Source organism: Apium graveolens, chromosome 5 (assembly GCF_009905375.1).
Source record: "Apium graveolens cultivar Ventura chromosome 5, ASM990537v1, whole genome shotgun sequence".
Taxonomy (NCBI): Eukaryota; Viridiplantae; Streptophyta; class Magnoliopsida; order Apiales; family Apiaceae; genus Apium; species Apium graveolens.
Genome location: NC_133651.1, coordinates 214,692,741 through 214,698,740, shown reverse-complemented (window position 1 = coordinate 214,698,740; position 6,000 = coordinate 214,692,741).

Here is a 6,000-nt window from a genome sequence, read left to right as displayed (position 1 = left end):
CATCACACAATCCATCCTTAGAAAACTCCACTTGAGGAATACCTCTTACCAGTTCTTTCTTTATAAGTTTATTCACGATCTTGAAGTTTAAATGGGATAGCTTCTTGTGCAATAACCAACTTTCATCCTGACTTGCTTTGCTGAGAAGACAAGTAACAGATTCTACATTTGATGAGTTGAAGTCAGCTAGGTACACATTTCCTTTTCTGACACCAGTGAGAACCACTTTGTTGCTCCTCTTGTTAGTCATAACACATGATTCAGAGTTGAAGGTTACTGAATTGCCTTTATCACATAGCTGGCTGATACTCAACAAATTGTGCTTGAGACCATCCACTAAGGCAACCTCCTCAATGATGATATTGTCTTTTGAAATCAAGCCATATCCCATAGTATAAGCCTTGCTGTCATCTCCAAAAGTAATACTTGGGTCAGCTCTCTCCTTGAACTCTGTGAGCAGGGTAGAATCACCAGTCATGTGTCTTGAACAACCACTATCCAAGTACCATAGATTCTTTCTGTTTCCCTGATTACTTGAAGAATTTGTCTTCGTTTCCAGTCATTTTCTTGTGTAATGAAAGCCCTTTCCTTTTGTTTGAGCAACTCAAAGTATTTCTGTTTATAATCCACATGCTCAAACTTCTTTTTGCTGGAATCCGACTTTCTACACTCACTGGCAAAGTGCCCTGCTAAGCCACATTTGAAACATTTGAATTTTGATTTATCCACCATGTTTCTATTTGGGCTTAGCTGCTCCAAAGTTCTTCTTGAACTTGAGCTTGGAAAATCTTCTGGAAATAAATGTTAGATGTTCATTAATGTCTTCCATAACATCTTGGCTCAAAGAATCTTCATTTTCTGCTACCAGCCCCTTGCCCTTATTTTCACAGACCTTTGAAGTTGATTCAACAACTTCAATCTTCATCTCCTTCTCTTTCTCTAACTCAGCAACTAGTGCAATGGATCCTCCTTTCTTCTTTCTTCTCTCCATCCTCTCATCTTGCTCTATTTCAAGCTCATAAGTTTTCAGGATGCCATATAGTCTCGCCAAAGTAAACTCTTTGTAATCTTAAGAGTTTCTCAATGAGACTGTCATAGGTTTCCATTCCTTTGGAAGAGATCTAAGGAACTTAAGATTGAAGTCTTTCGTCTGATAGACCCTTCCATGCAACTTCAGAGTATTTAGTAGTTTTTGAAACCTACTAAAGATGTCAGTGAGAGACTCACTTTCTTGACTATGAAAATGCTCATATTGCTGAATGAGTAGCTGCATCTTATTTTCCCTTACTTGCTCAGTTCCATCACAGATAATCTGTATAGTATCCCAAACTTTCTTGGCAGTTTTGTAATTGATGATGTTTTCAAACATGTCACCATCAACTCCATTGAACAGGATATTCATGGCCTTCTTATCTTTCTTGACTTGTTCAATATCAGGATCTGACCATTCATGCCTTAGCTTGGGAACTAATGGCTCATTTCCTGTTGCAGCTCTCATTGCTACATGAGGGCCTCTCTCTGGTACATGAGGGCCTCTCTCTATGCAATCCACATAGGCCTCATCTTGAGAAAGTAAATGGAGATGCATTTTTACCTTCCAATGATGGTAATTATCTTTATCCAGAAAAGGAATCTTGACTCCAACATCCTTCTTGTTCATCTTGCTGTTTTGTTGTGATATTTAAACTCTTTGTTTATCAAGAGCTTGCTCTGATACCAATTGTTAGTCCCTAACAATGCAACAGGAATTACAGAAGGGGGGTTAAATGAAATTCTTGAACATTTTTCATAAATTATAAAATGTTCTATCTTAATAATATATAAGTGTTTGATTTGCAAAGTACGGAATAAGAAATTAGTAAAATCAAAACACAAGTAATTAAAAACACAGGTCTTTAAAAATTTTCTGGTGGATTTGAATGTATCCACTAGAGATATATATTATATCAAGAGAACTCTGTGTAGCAAGATTAGCTCACAGCTGCTTACAAATATGAACAACTAAGTTTACAGAGAAATGCTAAGGATGCTGCTTACAATTGTTTCTCTGAGATACTGTTCTTGCTTGTTGTCTTTCTATTTGCTACTTCTTGGTTTATATATCACCAAGATTACAAAGTAATAAGATAAGGTAATAAAACAAAACCTATCAAGTCTAATACTATGCTACTTCATTACTCTATTCCAACATCTTTGAATATCTTCATAATAGCATGGAAATGGCAATGCTTCTTTGTTCTCTGAAACCCAGTTGAATAGGCTTCCACATTCATTTTGCATACACTCGACGCATGTGACTGTGTTGTCACTGTCAACAGATGTTTGAATTGATTATCCGTCGGGTACATGATCATTCGTCGGGTTGCCTTGTTGATCATCCATCGAGTGGCATTGTTGTTTATCCGTCGGGTAGCTATCTGGCACTTGACTTCATTTCATTTATGCAGGATTACAAGACATCATCTATGTACAATTAATCAACCTATTCTACATATCTAATTAAAGTCAACATGACTTGAGTGCTACTAAGAATCTAAATAAGGTGTATGCAGAAATGTGCTACAAAATTATTATTACACAAGCTACTCACTCGATGGATAATAAATCATCATCCGTCGGGACTATATTGAGTCATCCGTCGGGACTATATTCCTTATCCGTCGAGTGCTATATTTTTCACTAAGTAAAATCTACTAACATGTTTTGTTAATAAAATCATCATGTTCACAACATATCCACAACAATGTGAAGTTTCTTGAACACCTCCAGAAACTTACCGAATTGCTTATCCAACTTTTGTTTTTGCAATCGCTTAGGAAAAGGTGGTGGAGGATAGAGCTATTTCTCCCCTGTATTACCCTCAGGTAGAGTGTGTTCAACACTAGTCTTGCTTGGTTCCCCATCTTTCTTCTTTTGCTTCTCTTCTTCATCTACAACTTCAGCTTCTCCATCTTTTGCTTTTTCAGCTTCAGCAACTTTTCCAGACCTTAAGGTAACAGCTTTGACTTGCTCCTTAGCTTCCTTCCTGCCTGGCACTTCAGTATCGCTGGGAATTGTGCCAAGTTGATGATTGAGCACGTCATTGGCTATTTGACCGATTTGATTCTCTAAGGTCTTGATAGAACAACCTGACTTTTACATAACAACTTTTGTTCCTCGAAATCAGCACTAGAAGGTGGAACAACACCTCCTTGTTGAGGATATGATTGCCTTTGAGCATATTTCTGAGGTTGCTGAAATACAGGTGGATTAAACTGTTTACTTACAGCTTGCTGATATGGTTGCTGAACAACATTCTGATTGTTGTTCCAGCTGAAATTGGGATGATTTCTGTTATTAGGATGATAAGTAGCCGACACAGGCTGCTGCGATCTCTGATAATTGTTCACATACTGAACAGATTTATTAACAAGAGAACACTGATCCGTAGCATGAGAGCCCACACAAAGCTCACAGACAATAGCTATTTGATTGACTCCATAGTTGGCTAAAGAATCGACCTTCATAGACAGCGCTTGGAGCTACGCTGCAATAGTTGTAGCTGCATCAACTTCCAGAATACCTGCTACTTTCCCAGGCATCATCCTTTGAGTTGGGTTTCGATGGTCGTTTGCAGCCATAGTTTCAATGAGATTATAGGCCTCAATATAGCTTTTGGCCCACAAGGCACCTCCAGCAGCTGCGTCGAGCATGAGCCGAGATTGGGCCCCCAAACCATTATAGAACCCAGTGATCACCATCCAGTCAGGCATACCATGATGTGGATACTTTCTCAATATCTCCTTGTAGCGCTCCCAAGCTTCGCATATAGATTCTGTCGGTTGCTGCGCAAACTGAGTAAGAGCACTCCTCATAGCTGTAGTCTTGGCCATTGGATAGAACTTTACCAGAAACTTTTGCGCAAGATCTTCCCAAGTAGTGATGGACCCAGCTGGTAGAGAATGTAACCAGTCCTTAGCTTTATCCCTCAGAGAGAATGGGAAAGCCCTCAGCTTGATAGCCTCATCAGTAACACCATTATATTTGAAAGTACTGCAGATCTCGACAAAATTCCTGATATGCATGTTGGGATCTTCAGTCGCAGCACCTCCGAAAGAAACAGAATTCTGCACCATCTGAATAGTGCCCGACTTGATTTCGAAAGTATTGGCCTGAATAGCCAGATGAATGATCCTTGACTAAATGTCATCAATTTTAGGCCGAGAAAAGTCCATAAGAGCTGGATCTGCTGAAACTATATGATCACCCATGATTACCGGTTCTTTCTTTTCACTCTCTTTATCTGAATCTTCAAAATCTAACTTCTCCGGAATGTCAAGAAGTGAATCTATCTCCTCAGCCGTATCTAGAGTCCTCTTGCAAATGCGAGAATGTGTTTGCATAAATGCTCGCTAGAGTACCTAAAACACAACCGGAAATAATAAGTAACAAGTCTTAATCAATGAGTCCTAATGACCACTGATGGCAAGTACATAAACTAAACAAATTAACACCGAGTCCCCGGCAGCGGCGCCAAAAACTTGTTAGGAACAAAGCATGCGCTAATAATACACGCAAGTATACGCGTTCACAAGTAATATAGAATGATTTCTAGTTCTTTCCTACAAAGACTCTGACTAATTATGTTCAATTAACACTTACTCACCAATGTATGATTACTTCTCAATGTCAAGACAATAACACTTAAGGTTGATTAACTAATTATTAACTACTATTAACTACGAGAATTAAACACTTAAATTAATACTTGAATTAACAATATTAAACACACATGAGATCATAACTTCATTACTACTTCATTCAATAGTTATTGTTATTACCCTTAGCATGTAACAATGATGATATTAATCGAACAACACGAAACTGATAAAAGCCAACTTTTGTTGCACAAGTACCATTCTACCAAGCATCCACAATTAAGATAGAAGTTGAATAAGCATCAATTATGTTGAGACCCTATATGTCTACAGAATTTGACAACATAACAATTTAAGCGCAAGTTATTCATTATGATTACATAGGACAAGTAAAATGGTTAGAGTTACCCACTAATCATGCATACAATACATGAACCTATGCTAGCATGGCAAATTCTAAATCTCAAGATTCACTGTCACTTCATAAGAGATTAATAGGCTATCTTCGCGACGCACATAAGACGAATAAGCACAACATATGCTAGATATCATATAATCATCACATACCAAGGTATTAAACAATTAACTAAAGAAATCCATAGTAAATCCGCTACGACACCATGATCACGATTAACCCATGATAGAACTCATCGTCACCATGGGTTCATATGAAAACATGATAATAACACAACGATATAAACTAATAAAAATACTTAATAAAACCAGAGTACGTCACAAGAGTATTAAGGTTCAAAGTAAAGAAAACTAGCATCCAGTGTTACAACGAATAAAAAGAATCACAAGATAATGTATGCTTCCTCTTCTTCATTGTGGTGTGCTAAAACGGTCTTCTTAATCTTATATCCTTGCTCCTTACTTGTTTCTTATTTGATACTTATTTTTATGAAACATCTCTCAAGATTACTTATATAGAAGTCCACAAGAAACAACACCGTCAGAAGCCCAGTAGAACTCAAATTAGAAAATCCAGATTCTAAAATTACGACCTCAGGCGACCGCCTCAATTCCCACGTGGGCGCCTGCATCTCCCAGGCGAGCGCCTGCACAGCTTCTGGAAAATCCCACTTTCTACTCCTGATTTTGCTGAATTCTTCGCACAACTCCCCCCAACTGGTTCCAATTACTTCCCTAGGCTTATTGTGATGAAATCTCCCTAATTACGCAAGTTATACCCTGAAATAACAAACACTAGAAAAATGCATCAAATACACAAAATACTTGATTTCAAGACATCAATTCAAGCCATTATAAAACGTTTTAAGTGGTATAAAATGCCACTTATCAGGATCTCAGGCCCAAGCTATGGTAACATTCCTTTCTCCCCCTTTTAATTCTAAATTTT